Below are 15,230 nucleotides of genomic sequence, written 5' to 3'. Positions count from 1 at the left end.
TAATGGGGACCACCCGCGAAAACTGAAACCCCGCGAAGTAGCGGCACACCTTCAAAAATGCTTAATTAAAAAAAAAAGTGCCAAGTAGCGGCGCACCTTCAAAAATGCTTAAAAAAAATAAAGAAATATATATATGTATATATATACGGGTAGAGAGAGAGAGAGTGAAATTCATGTTATAACAAAAAAAAAAAGATTATTATTAAAACTTATTTTTTTATTCCCCAGCCATTATTTTTGTATTTATTCAATTACTTCTTTTTGTATTTATTTAATTACTTCGACTTTTACCTGCTGGTACGCCGTCCGGTGTGCCCTGTGAAATGAAAGGTGGCATTCTTCATTTATTTATTTATTCATTTATTCATTCATAACTGACAGCCTCGCGCTCCGCTCATGCCCGGGCGGAAGGTGTTCCTCTTTGGCTTAACTACCACGCACGCCGGCCGGTCTCCTCCGGAGCTCTCGCACGGTCCCGAACGGAGCGAAATGTCGCCCCGCTAGTGCCCGGGCGGAAGTTGTTCCTCTTCGGCTTAACTGCCACGCACGCTGGCCGGAGCTCTGGTACGGTCCGAACCGCGCGAAACGTCGCCCCAAATCATGCCCGGGGGAACGTGCTCTTCTTCGTCCACTCTCCTCTTTGCCCACGCTCTTCTTCAGCGCACGCCGGCCGTCTAACCGCTCCAGCGCCCCGTCGTGCCGCTCGGCGAAACTACAATGCCCCCGAATCAGCACTGAACCCGCGAAGTAGCGAGGGTTCACTGTACATCGCTTACTGCCCGAAGACAGCTGCGATTGGCTCCAGCACGCCTGCGGCCTTCATGAGGAGAAGCGGTTCAGATAATGGATGAATGGGTATTAACAATTGCTCTTCCATGAGAGTGTGGGCACATAAAAAGTGAAATCAAGTCATGAAAGAAAAAATGTCAGCCCCGCTTGCTTACGATTGTTGCAAAGAACCCCATTCAAGACTTTTGATTAGGAGCAGCAGAACTACACCAATACAAGAGCGCAAAGTAAGTTCTATCTGTTGGATATTAATTAGACAGCAGCTAAATCAACATTGTGTCTGGAGCAAATTGACAACTGGATGAACCTAAATTTCCGACAGCTAAACCAAAACAAAACGGCTAATTGTTTTCTGCAATAAACAAAGAGGATTGCTATTAGAAAACACATGTCTTTAGAAACCAAAGACCAAGTCCAAAAACTTGGGGTACTGATAGACTCAGACTTGACTTTCAACAAGCACATCCAATCAATCACCAAAACAGCCTTTTACCAGCTGAAAAACATAACCAGACTGAAGGGCTGCATGCTCCAAGCAGACCAGGAGAAACATATCCGTACTTTTATCTTCAGTAGACTTGATTATTGCTCAGGCTCTGACCTGAAAGATCAGAAGATATTACTCCAGTCCTTTAAAGCTTTACACTGGCTCCCAAATAGCTGCAGAATAGATTGGAAATTTCTGCTACTGGTCCATATATTGTTGAATGGTTTGGGTCCTGAATACATTCAAGAAATGCTGAGTGACTACAAACCCAGTCGGGCTCGAGGTCTGCAGAATCAGATAAGTTAGTGGAGCCCAGAGTTCAAAGTGAACATGATGAAGCTGCATTTAGCCGTTATGCTGCACACGCATTCAATAAGCTGCCAACTGAAGTGAAGTCAGCCCAGAGTGTAAATGCGTTTAAATCCAGGTTTAAAATGTGCTCCCCCCACCCCTCAAACCTTTGATATAAAATCCTCAAAACATTTTTTTTCTTTTAGGAACCCACTTTAATTTCTTTATTTTTAAATGTGTTTAAAGTTTTCTGTTAAATGTTATTAATGTAAGTTTTAGCAATATTTGTAAGCGACTTTAATTTTTTTTCTGCTTTGCGCTTGATTGTTGTTAACAGTCATTTGTAAATACTTGTAGGTATTGCGTCTTTGCTCGGGTGAATCACATTCAGTTGCCTTGTGTATAAGAATGTGCTATATAAATAAAACTGCCATGCCTTGCCATGTCACAGTATCCTTGAGCAACATACTGATGCTGCGTCATCACAAGGTGAGTCAGTGTTCAAGTGCTTTGAATGTCTTGTATGTGAAAAAAAAACACTATTATTACTAATTATTAGTCATTAGTGCATACTATACCAAAGTTGAAAATGGCAACATTGTTTTCCTTCTTCAGCAAGTCAACATTTTGTCCCTTACGCCTTCCTCACTGTACACTAAGTTTTTTTGTCAGAATCCGAATTTTGACTTATTCTGAGTGCACAAATAAACAGTACTCAATAGTAATCAAAATAGTGCACAAGAAAATAATACTGACAGTACCTCTTGCAAAGTGAGTTGCAGAGACTATGGAAAGAAGTACTGGTGTGAATCAGGGGGTGGCAGGAGGTTCACTTGGGAGAGCGGAGGTTATAAAACACACACACACACACACACACATATGAGCAAACACACCAGACATGCACTTTTGTAATTTAGGTTTCATTTTCTGCGTTCCCTGGCAAGTATTATGCATGTCACGTGAATGACGTGGCAACAGGGTTCATGGTTGAATTTGCAGTTCAGAGGAGGTTGAGTTTGAAATCAGAGTAGTGCGAAAGTACTTTGGCTAGAGTCCTGGCATGTTGTAATGACCTGTACATTTAGTCTGGTTTTGGAAAAACGGAGTTTGAATTTGCTTTATTTTTTTTTTTTTAATCATATGTAAAGGTAAAAATTGCAGATTTCGGAGGACTTTTATTTTTAACTACAACATCAGATCTGAATGAAAGTAGTTTGGCTGAATAGCTGGGGTGATCAAATTGAGGGATAGTGAAACTTGAATTTTTAATGACTTTTCTTTCTTTTTTTTTAATCAGATGTAATTGCAGTCATTGATGTATATTTAATATTTTTTTTCTTCTAACTCACCTAAAGAACGTTTCCCCATGCGATCCTGCGGATTTTCTTTTTGCGTTCTCCCTCGGTCATGTGTCTCGAAGTCCAGTTCTTGCGAGCCCCGATCCAGCCCCGTTTTGTTTGTAACCTATTCCACCACACCTGATTCAAATGATAGCTCATCAGCAGGCTTTGCACAAATCCTGATCAACTCAACTAGGTGAACTGGTTGCCTGACCGCAGTGAGGTTATTTTTGTATTACAAAGCCAAAGCACTGATGTCCATGCTTTTAGTTGTTTAGCTTTTATTTTTAAGTTGTCCAACTCCGCTTGCTTATGGCGTGTGCGCACAGATAACAATCGCAGTGATGACTGTTGCCTGACCGCAGACAATTACAGTGAACCCTCGCTACTTCGCGCTTCACCTTTCGCGGCTTCAGTGCTTCGCGGGTCTAAAAAATATTCGGAGGCATTGTAGTTTCGCCGAGCGGTTAGACGGCCGGCGTGCGCCGAAGAGGAGAGTGGACGAAGAAGAGCACGTTCCCCCGGGCACGATTTGGGGCGACGTTTCGCGCGGTTCGGACCGTACCAGAGCTCCGGCCGGCGTGCGTGGCAGTTAAGCCGTAGAGGAGCACCTTCCCCGGGCACGGGCGGTGCCAAGCGGCCCCTAAGTTTAACCGAATGGAAGCTCCGGAGGAGGAGGGCATGCTCGCGTCACAGTAAGCCGAAGAGGAGCACCTTCCCCGGGCACGGGCGGTTCCAAGCGGCCCCTAAGTTTAACCGAATGGAAGCTCCGGGGGAGGAGGGCGGGCGTGTGTCACAGTTAAGCCGAATAGGAGCACCTTCCGCCCGGGCACGAGCGCGGCGACATTTCGCTTCGCTTGGGACCGTGCGAGAGCTCCGGAGGAGACCCGCCGGCGTGCGTGGCAGTTAGCCGAAGAGGAACAACTTCTGCCCGGGCATGAGCGGAGCGCGAGGCTATCAGTTATGAATGAATAAATGAATAAATAAATAAATGAAGAATGCCACCTTTCATTTCACAGGGCACACCGGACGGCGTACCAGCAGGTAAAAGTCGAAGTAATTAAATAAATACAAAAAGAAGTAATTGAATAAATACAAAAATAATGGCTGGGAAATAAAAAAATAAGTTTTAATAATAATTTGTTTTGTTTTTTTGTTATAACATGAATTTCACTCTCTCTCTCTCTCTACCCGTATATATATATATATATATATATATATATATATATATATATTTTTTTTTTTTTTATTTATTTTTTTTTTTTTTTAAGCATTTTTGAATTGCGCCGCTACTTCGCACTTTTTTTTTTAAGCATTTTTGAAGGTGCGCCGCTACTTCGCGGATTTTCAGTCTTCGCGGGTGGTCTCGGTCCCCATTAACCGCGATAACCGAGGGTTCACTGTATGTGCAGAGTGATCGGAAGACACATGGCAAAGCTTCACTCACTTCCCACGGACCAAAAACATTTGCTTGCATCTGTGCGCGCATGTCACAGAAAGATGCCTCATCTACAATGGCGCATTTGGTAGCACCTGATTTTATATTTTTATTTGTTTATTGATTTATTTACTCCGCGGCGACGGAGTGCTTTATTCCCTGGGTGCATCGTGTAAACGAAAACCGATTAAGAGCGCCCCTCTCTGTCCCGAGTAAAAGGGAGCAGGAGAAATAAGTGCATCAGCAGTGCGTCTTCGGTACTCACACACAAAGGTTTTGAATGACTAACAATAAAAGACCCTGAACCACGCCTTGCTGCTGTTAAACGTGCAAGGTGTGCTGGTTGGAACAGACCCAAAAAAGTGGAAGTATAGCGCGACGACTGTCGATCACTTGACTGGTAGTTCACACAGATAATATCAATTAAGAACCATTGCACATTTTCTACACACATTTCTGGATCTGCATAGCCTTACATGTTCACGAGAGGCGTTGGACATGGAAAATGTCACTTGGTTACGTCTTTCGTTTATTCTGTTATTCACTTCTGAACAATTAACTGAGTGACAAAGCCGAAAAAAAAAAAAGAGTATTAATTAAATGCCTCACCTTAATGACTGCCTCGCCTTTGCAAGGGTGGAACAGTACATTAAGATCACGCTCCTTATTAGCTAACACATCATGCGAATGTGAGATGACAACAGAAACACTGGAGCAGGACCACACTAAGGCAGACAGATTGCAGACTAAATCCAGTAAAGGGACCTCACAAGGGACTGATTTGATACGGCTCGGTGAGTGCTTGCTCCATCTTCTATTAATTGCAAACATCACGCAACAGGTGTTTTCACGGTGCATATAGCATCTAGCTTCATTCATGGGACTTCGGACCAACAGCCTAAACAAGCCGAAATCCTTATTTTTGCTTTGACTTGAAAAGATGAATATGGGACTTCACTTTTTTTTTTTTTTTTTTTACTTTTGCCGCTTTTTTCATTAACAAACATGTGACTATGAGACATATAAAGCCACCAAGCCAGCAAAAAAGAAATCAGACAGAAATATACAAGATTCATCTAGATAGATAGATAGATAGATAGACAGACAGACAGACAGATAGATAAAAAGGCTGTCAAAATTAATAAATTACCTCGAGATTATTTTGGGACCTTTTTTAACCCAGTTAAATATTTCAACTCAATTTTATTTACTTGAAAAATAATTGGGATTTTTTGTAAACCCAAATTCAAATGCTTTACCATATTAGCTGTATATCTTTAGTGCATCATTTATAAACAAAACACCGTGCTTAAGTTACCACTGGGCCTTGCAAACCAATATTGCTGGAGTGGTGTGCTTGTGGGCAGCACTAAATGGACTTTATACGTTTGGAGAATTGTTTCTAAGAAAAATGCCTGTATAAATGACTCAGTGTAGATCGTATTCAAGGATCAAAGAAAGCTATTAGAACAGTCTTTGATTTAAAATACACTTAATATTTGGTGATTTTACATTAATTTCAAGATAGTATTCAAGTAAATACCTGTTACAAAAAATAGTAGCTGAAAAATGTGATTAATCTGAATTAATTTTGATTTTATATATATGTATATATATATATTAGGGATTTGAATTAGATTAAAGTTAAAGACTGGGCAAACAAATGGAGAAGTCAATATGATATATCATGGTCATTTCCAAATGGGATAAACACGGTGATCAGGGTGCAAATTATACTATAATATCAACCCGTCTCTATGCCTATGTTGGAATGGAAGTAATTATTTGATACTAGGACATAGCTGCTGTAACGGCTTGAAATCAAAACATCTCCTTCACTGTAGAAATGTCCAAAGTATAATTGAGCCTTAAACAAGTTTGTGAATGGTATGCTGCAGCTGTGTGGTAACGATGATGGAACTCGTCTTAAAACTCATTTCTATTATTAGACTTTTGACTCAGCATAAGACTTGGTTTTTGGTTGGACTGTTTTGGGGCCTTTTACTGTCGTCATTAATTAATTTGTTATTCTTTGTTGTTGTATGACTTACTTTTACTGCATGTACAGCACTTTGTACACAGCGTTGGTTGTCTTAAAGTGATTTTTAAATGCAGTTGAGTTGAGTAAGTGTTGGTAGTGCATTGGATAATAGTTTCCGGCTGTATATTCTCACATGTGGAAAGCTAATGAATTAGCCTAACTGTGTGAGCAGCTCAATTACAGATGGAAATTGAGTACTTCTAACCAACCAGCTTCCCTAAAACCTCTTAGAATATTTTCTTCATCACTAAATTTGAATTTTTCCATATGAATGAAGATGAATGTGTCTGACTGTTGAAGTGTTTTCAAAGGGAGAAATATTTGGGCCATCTGAAACACAAACATGACTTGTATCACAACTCTACATTCGTAAAACATAATTGATTGTCACCAAAATTTATGTGTACATGTGTAAAACTGTGATAATCATAGTCTGAAAATATGGGACCAAAACTTGCAATATTTTGGATGATAGTCACGTTTTAAGGTTGTCTGTCAATCTTTGCTTCTGAGAGTGGCAATGTTCGATATTGATCGAAAAACATGTGTGATTGTCACAAAAGTGTTTGTGGGCATGTATAAAATCTGTATAACTTGCACACATAATTTTGGGTTATAATCAGTAATGTTTTCCAGACGTAGAGTTGTGATAGAAGCTGCATTGGAGGCTCTTTGATTGCATTGTCAGCCATTGCGCAGTTAATGTTCTGTAATGTTCCCAACCCCTTTTTCCTGGGAAGAACATGAAACATGACGGTATGAGTGAAATCTAAATTATGGGAATGCGTGACAATACCATACAGCATTTTTATTGCACAATAGACCGTTAAAGAAGTCGGAAATGAACAGTCTGGTTTACAGCGTGTGTGACAGCACGGGGATTACGTGAAGTGATCCAAAATATCCAATATGGCTGTGTACAGGGTACATCATTGTTTTAAAGATAAAGATAAAAGATAAAGGACAAGCAAAACACGATATAAATTTCTCATCACCTTTCATTTGGTGGTCTGTTGATCATCCTGAATTTTTTTTCAAACGGGACCTTGGAAAAATCTCTTATTTCTCTACCACAGTCATTAAGTCTTTCCTATGTCCATCATTGCAGTCGGCTTTGGTGCTGCTCCAAAGAAGGACAAAGTCTGTTGACGGCAAAGACTGAGGACTGCCGAGAGAATCATTGGTACCTCACTGCTAATTCGAAGGACTGCAAGACGTTTGGGCTGCTAAAATTCTCTTGGACTCCCTCCATCCCAGACGCACCCTTTTCCAGCTCCTTTCTCTGGTAGGCAGTCAAACCACACACACCAAAACCAGAGGACATTAAAATAGGAGATGTTTGTAAATGATGCCGCAGTTTAAATTGAAGGCAATACTGTGTGTGTGTGTGGGGGTGTGTGTGCGTGTGTGTGTATCTCTCTCTCTCTCTCGTTGCATATATACATATATATATATATATATATATAAACACACAGACATTAGGGGTGCAACAATACGTGTATCTGTATTGAATCATTCGATACAGTGTTTGCGGTTCGGTGCGCACTGAATCGAACACAGTACACAAAAAATTTAATGATGATGAGGAGCACCGCTGTCTACTCCGCCTTTGTATATGATGGATTAGCCAGCGCAGACCCATTCACTGTACGTTACTGCCCCTCCCACAGTCATTTTGGCCCAAGCTGCATGGGAAACTCGCGAGCGGTTGCAAAAGGCGACAAGCATACCTGAAGTGGAAGAAGCTCCCCTAAACTGCAGGTCTAGCGTTTGGAAGTAATTTGTTTTTTATGATAAGTATGTATCAGATGGAAAGCGCGTCGTGAACTAAAACTACAACACTGTGTCGCAAGTATCACGCAATGCTAAACTACGTCGATGGAAGTACAACAAACATGGTAACACATTGACACCGACATCACCTCAATGTACAAATGAGTGGAACGTTATAAGGTTCCTGCGCTGACCTATTTCACCAATACCGCAATTCCTGATTTGTACAAGACGAGAGTCAAATTAGCAACGGCTTTGTCAGCAGCCCCCACTTCGCTATCTGACCATTACGGCGCTTTACATCACTGCCGAGTGGGACATGAAATACGACGTTATTCAGACACGGCTGCTCAAAAGTCACACGACTGATGATTTAACCAGAAATCTGAAAGAAGTTGCGGAGGATGGAAATTAGTGCTCCCAAATGCAATTACACCCGTTTTATTTTATTAATTTATTTTTTTAAATATTTTTGAGTTGTACAATGCACTCCAATACTGCGTTGTTTGTATACAAAGTACAGTGGTTTGAAAAATAATTTAAGGTATAAAGTGTTTATTTTCTGCCTAACCTCAGTTTTAGTTTAGTAGTAGTCAGTCAAGCACCCAAGATGATACACTACCGTATTTGGATGAGTTTGTGTTACAATGATTCACATTTTAAAAACTGATGTTTCAAATTATACACTATTAAGGAAGATAGTTGTTTTTTATGTATACTGGACTGATAAAGATGCACTACAGAAAAATATTTAAAATTTTATATATAAAGTAAATAAATAAAATGTTTATATTTTTTTACATACCGTATCCAACTTAACTTTAACCCAAGACTTAAGTTTAAGGCCCTATTTTTGTTTAATAAGTTGCTAATGCTGAAAATATACTTGACAAGATAAGTATAGTCTAACTTTTATTTTCTAAGGAGCTGTTTATTTGTGAAATATACTGTAATCGGTTGCTTAGAATGCGCCATGGAAGATGGGTCATCCATCCATCCATCCATTTTCTGTACCGCTTCTCCTCACTAGGGTCGCGGGGGTGCTGGAGCCTATCCCAGCAATCTTCGGGCAGTAGGCGGGGGACACCCTGAACTGGTTGCCAGCCAATCGCAGGTCACACAGAGACAAACAACCATACGCGCTCACACTCATACCTAGGGGCAATTTAGAGTGTCCAATTGTGTCCAATCAACCTTTTTGGAATGTGGGAGGAAACCGGAATACTCGGAGGAAACCCACGCAGGCACGGGGAGAACATGCAAACTCCACACGGAAGGCCGGAGCCGGGATCGAACCCACGACCGATGCTGTCTCTCACTGTGAGGCCATCGTGCTAACCAGTCAGCCACCGTGCCGCCGAAAATGGTTCCTTTCTCAAATAATTCATTTTGTATTAGTACAATATTCTTGTTTTTTTTTTTTTTCATGGTGCTGCTTTTTTTAATATGTTGCTAAGTATGCACAGCAGAAAATGAGTCAGGTATTGCTAAAATAGATTTAAATTAAATGTAAAATGTGTACTTTTAAACAAATGATTAGCTTAGTTAAAATAATTAGCTTCAATAAACTATAAATAAAAAAAATTGTATCGAAAAAAAATTGTGTATCGTTGCACCCCTAGTGTGTGTATGTATGTATGTATATATATATATATATATATACATATATATATATATATATATATATATACATATACATACATATACACATATATACATACATATACGTATACATATACATATATATATACGTATACGTATACATATACGTATACATATACGTATACATATACGTATACATATACGTATACATATACGTATACATATACTGATACATATACGTATACATATACGTATACATATACGTATACATATACGTATACATATACGTATATATATACATATACATACACATATATACATACATATACATATACATATATACATATACATATATACATATACATATATATATATATATACATATACATATATATATATATATATAAATATATATATATATATATATATATATATACATAAATATATATATATATATATATAGCTTCACAAAAATTAGTAGTTGAAAAATTTGATTAATCTGTTCTTGTTGTATGTCCAGGAGAGGTCATTGGAGGTCTGTACTCCCAGGAACTTGAATGAGTGGACCCTCTCCACACACTCGCCTTTGATCATGGAGATCCCGGCTTGACATCCTGGCAGATCCAGCGTAGACGCTTAGCTTCAGTGAATTCCACTCTCTTCTTCGCAACCATCAACGTTGCGACTCTCTTCGTGCAGAATCAACGACACTGAGCAGGCTACTGTACAGAAGACATCACCCCATTTCAGTAGGTAGTGGAATAAGATCACAATGACTTTAGGAGGTATTATCTGCCCTATTTGCACATTGTGCACCACGCTATGGTGCATTCAGGGTTTGGTTGAACTTAAATAAAAAAGCTGATGCAGTAGCTTAGCCATACTTCCATTGAGCAGCAGTCCCTCACACGATTTAAGACCTTTAATCACGACTGCTCGTACACCAGATCGGAAATAGCTCCCCATTGATTCCTTTCACTTTGTTGTCCAGTAAGGTGAATTAGGCTTTTAGCAAAGCAACCTAATTCTCAGTGGTAGTCGTCCAAGCTGACTGCTTAGGCCTGACGTTAACTCGCACCGATGTGTCTGCCATGTCCTCCCATAGTGTGTCCATCTAATGTTCAAGTCAGCTTTACTTGAGTCTATCTGTGCCAAAATTCTGCTTTCATTGTTTGTGGGACAGACATGGCAACAGAAGGGTGTTCAACTGTTAAGTTCAGTTCAGCGTTCAGAGTCCGAGGCTTTCGTAAGGACCTCTTTTCTTTTAGGGAGTTAATTGTATGGCTGTATATTATGAAACAATGGTGCTATCAGTCCCCTCTTTGAGTTGTCACCTTTCCATGGTAGAGGGGTTTGTTTGTCTCAATAATCCGAGGAGCAACAGTAAGCATTCTCGCGAGGGCTTTTTGCTCCTGGCAGAGTCACCCATGACAAACACATCCTAGGTGAGGGACCAGACAAAGCACGGCTCATAGACCTCTTATGATGATTTAAAAACATTAGTGCACAATTTGCTGTGCCTGGACGTGGGTCACTGGGGCCAGTAGCTAGTTCAAGGGACATGGAGTATCACCTCTCTGGCAGCAAAGGAGTCTGGGGACTCTCTCATTCTGCTGGGTTTCATTGCTCACGTGGGCAAAGACAGTAAGACCTAGAAGGGCGTGATTGGGAATAATGGCCATCCTGATCAGAACTCGAGTACTGTTCTGTTACTGCACTTCTGTGCTCATTGTAGATTGTCCATAACAAACAATGTTTAAACATAAATGCACTTAGCATCAGGACCCCTAAGCTGTTGTTCAATGATCGACTTTGTAGTCATGTCATCAGATCTGCAGCTGCATATTTTGGATACTCGGACGTATCACCACCTATGGTGTGTTGGCTTCATTGGCGGGAAACATGGTGGTCCAGCCTGGCAGACCCAAACATATTGTGAGAGTTTGCTGCGAACATCTAACCGAATCCCCTGTCCGAAAAGTTTCAGCTCCCACGTCCGGCAGAATTTTGCCCACGTCGCGGGGGTGGTGGGGATATTGAGTCAAAGTGGGCCGTGTTCTATACCTCCATCGTTGAGGCGGCCGATTGAAACTGTGGCTGTTAGGTGGTCAGTGCCTATGCTGGCGGCAATCACAGAACCTGCTGGTGGACACAAGCAGTAAAGGATGACATGGAGCTGGAGAAGTCGTATCTACCCTTTTTTGGTCCATGAACTGCATCGTTGATGGTTGCCGAGACATAAACTCGGGGGTGGAAGTAGTTAGAAAATGGAAAGTGACTGCTCGATGATTTGGACAAAATTCTGGCCCATGATCCAGCGTCTCAGGGTATAGCATTGATAGGTCACTGCTGACCTCAAATTTTGACATTGTGAGTCGGTGGGGAGAATACATCACAGACTTCCTCAATTCCTCCGACTAGTCTTCCTTTGAGAAAGCAGTCAGGACACTCTGAGGTGGGCTCTGCTATCTTTGGAGTTGAATGTCACCAAGGTGATCAAAAAGCTCCTCAGTAGCAAAGTCCATGGGAGTGGATGAGATCCACCCATGGTTCCTAAAAGCTTTGGATGTTGTCAGGATGTCATGGTTGACATGCCTCTAAAACATTGCGTAAACATCCGAGACAGTGCTTGTGATTGGCAGAACAGGTTGGTGGCCTCCCTTTTTAAGAAGGAAGGTCTGTTCCAACTGCAGAGGGATAACACTCCCCAGCCTCCATGGTAAGGTCTATTTTGGGGTGCCGGAGACGAGGTACCGTCAGGAGGTTGAATCTCATATTCGGGTCACGAGCTGGAGGTCGTGACCTAAAGAACAAGATCCCGGATACAAGTGGCTGAAATGAGTTCCCTCCGTTAGGTGTCTGGACTCTCCCTTAGCGATAGGGTCAGAATCTCGATCATCTGGGAGGGACTCAAGAGTCGAGCCGATGCTTCTCTACGTTTGAGTGCAGGTGAGGTGTTTCGGGAGTGTCCCGCTGACAGAAGGCCCTGGGACACACTGGAGAGATGATGTCTCCCGGCTAGCCATAAAACTTCTTGGGATCCTCCCGCAAGGGTTGGAAGAAAAAGCTGGAGAGAGGGAAGTCTTGGCTTCCCCGCTAAAGCTGCTGCACTCATGACCTAAACCTCGGATAAGTGGTAGAAAATGCATTGATGATGACTGGAGCTGTCAGTGTGACACTTATTTATTTACTGTTTACAGGACATCATCTGCCACAATGATCACTTTCAAAATGTTCACCGTAGTCCTTCTGCTTGTCAGTAAGTCAGCAAACTCCCAACTAACATGTAAAAAACAGTGAGTAAAAAGTCATCATGTAACAATATTGTCAATACACTGCTATTGTCAACACAGGAAGCACAAGCCTGCCAACAAGGAGAAAATGGTCAAGCATGACTCAGAGGAATTTAGGAACAGAAGACTACTGGTGGAGCCGAGAAAATCCAGACATTAACGCAAAAGCAGATCACAGAAAAACCCAATGGCAGCATACCAGAGATTCAACCCATGAAGAAGAAATGCCTTGCCGACATACCCATGAATCCACACGCAAAGCAAAAACTCCTTGCCGGCACACCCATGACTCTGCACAAGAAGAACAACAGCCTTTCCGGCATGGCCGTGACCCTACGGATGAAGGAAAAAACCCTTGTCGGCATACCCGTGACTCTGCCCGTAAAAAACAAACCCCTTCTCGGCAAAAACATTACTCCACCGATGAAGACAATGACTCTGTGTATTATGAAATTAAACCTTGCCCGCAAAAAAATCACACAACACAAGCTCCGCATACTACTCCGTATACCAGTGAAACAAGTACTACAATTTCTACTGACAAAACAGGGAGCACACATCCCACTCAAAGCTCGAGCTCAACCGATTCCAGCAATTGCAATAGCACGCTATCAAGCGATAGCACACTCTCGAGCGATAGCACACTGAGCAGTGAAAGCACCTTCTCAAGTGATAGCACTCTTTCCAGCGATAGCACACTGAGCAGTGACAGCACTTTCTCAAGCGATAGCACTCTTTCGAGTGAAAGCACACTAACCAGCGATAGCACACTGAGCAGTGACAGCACCTTCTCAAGTGATAGCACCCTTTCCAGTGATAGCACCCTTTGCAGCGAAAGCACACTGAGCAGTGACAGCACCTTCTCAAGCGATAGCACACTCTCCAGTGATAGCACACTGAGCAGTGACAGCACTTTCTCAAGCGATAGCACTCTTTCGAGTGAAAGCACACTAACCAGCGATAGCACACTGAGCAGTGACAGCACCTTCTCAAGTGATAGCACCCTTTCCAGTGATAGCACCCTTTCCAGCGAAAGCACACTGAGCAGTGACAGCACCTTCTCAAGCGATAGCACACTCTCCAGTGATAGCACACTGAGCAGTGACAGCACCTTCTCAAGTGATAGCACCCTTTCGAGTGATAGCACACTGAGCAGTGACAGCACCTTCTCAAGCGATAGCACTCTTTCGAGTGATAGCACACTGAGCAGTGACAGCACCTTCTCAAGCGATAGCACTCTTTCGAGTGATAGCACACTAACCAGCGATAGCACACTGAGCAGTGACAGCACCGTCTCAAGCGATAGCACTATTTCCAGCGATAGCACACTGAGCAGTGACAGCACCTTCTCAAGCGATAGCACTCTTTCGAGTGATAGCACACTGAGCAGTGACAGCACCTTCTCAAGCGATAGCACTCTTTCGAGTGATAGCACACTAACCAGCGATAGCACACTGAGCAGTGACAGCACCGTCTCAAGCGATAGCACTATTTCCAGCGATAGCACACTGAGCAGTGACAGCACCTTCTCAAGTGATAGCACCCTTTCCAGTGATAGCACCCTTTCCAGCGAAAGCACACTGAGCAGTGACAGCACCTTCTCAAGCGATAGCACACTCTCCAGTGATAGCACACTGAGCAGTGACAGCACCTTCTCAAGTGATAGCACCCTTTCGAGTGATAGCACACTGAGCAGTGACAGCACCTTCTCAAGTGATAGCACCCTTTCGAGTGATAGCACACTGAGCAGTGACAGCACCTTCTCAAGCGATAGCACACTCTCCAGTGATAGCACACTGAGCAGTGACAGCACCTTCTCAAGTGATAGCACCCTTTCGAGTGATAGCACACTGAGCAGTGACAGCACCTTCTCAAGCGATAGCACTCTTTCGAGTGATAGCACACTGAGCAGTGACAGCACCTTCTCAAGTGATAGCACCCTTTCGAGTGATAGCACACTGAGCAGTGACAGCACCTTCTCAAGCGATAGCACACTTTCCAGTGATAGCACACTGAGCAGTGACAGCACCGTCTCAAGCGATAGCACTATTTCCAGCGATAGCACACTGAGCAGTGACAGCACCTTCTCAAGTGATAGCACCCTTTCGAGTGATAGCACACTGAGCAGTGACAGCACCTTCTCAAGCGATAGCACTATTTCCAGCGATAGCACACT

This window comes from Idiotropiscis lumnitzeri, chromosome 9 (genome assembly GCF_059441095.1).
Source record: "Idiotropiscis lumnitzeri isolate Australia: NSW breed Sydney's pygmy pipehorse chromosome 9, RoL_Ilum_1.0, whole genome shotgun sequence".
NCBI lineage: Eukaryota > Metazoa > Chordata > Actinopteri > Syngnathiformes > Syngnathidae > Idiotropiscis > Idiotropiscis lumnitzeri.
The sequence above is the reverse complement of the archived record's forward strand: the minus strand, read 5'-3'. Positions refer to the sequence as shown.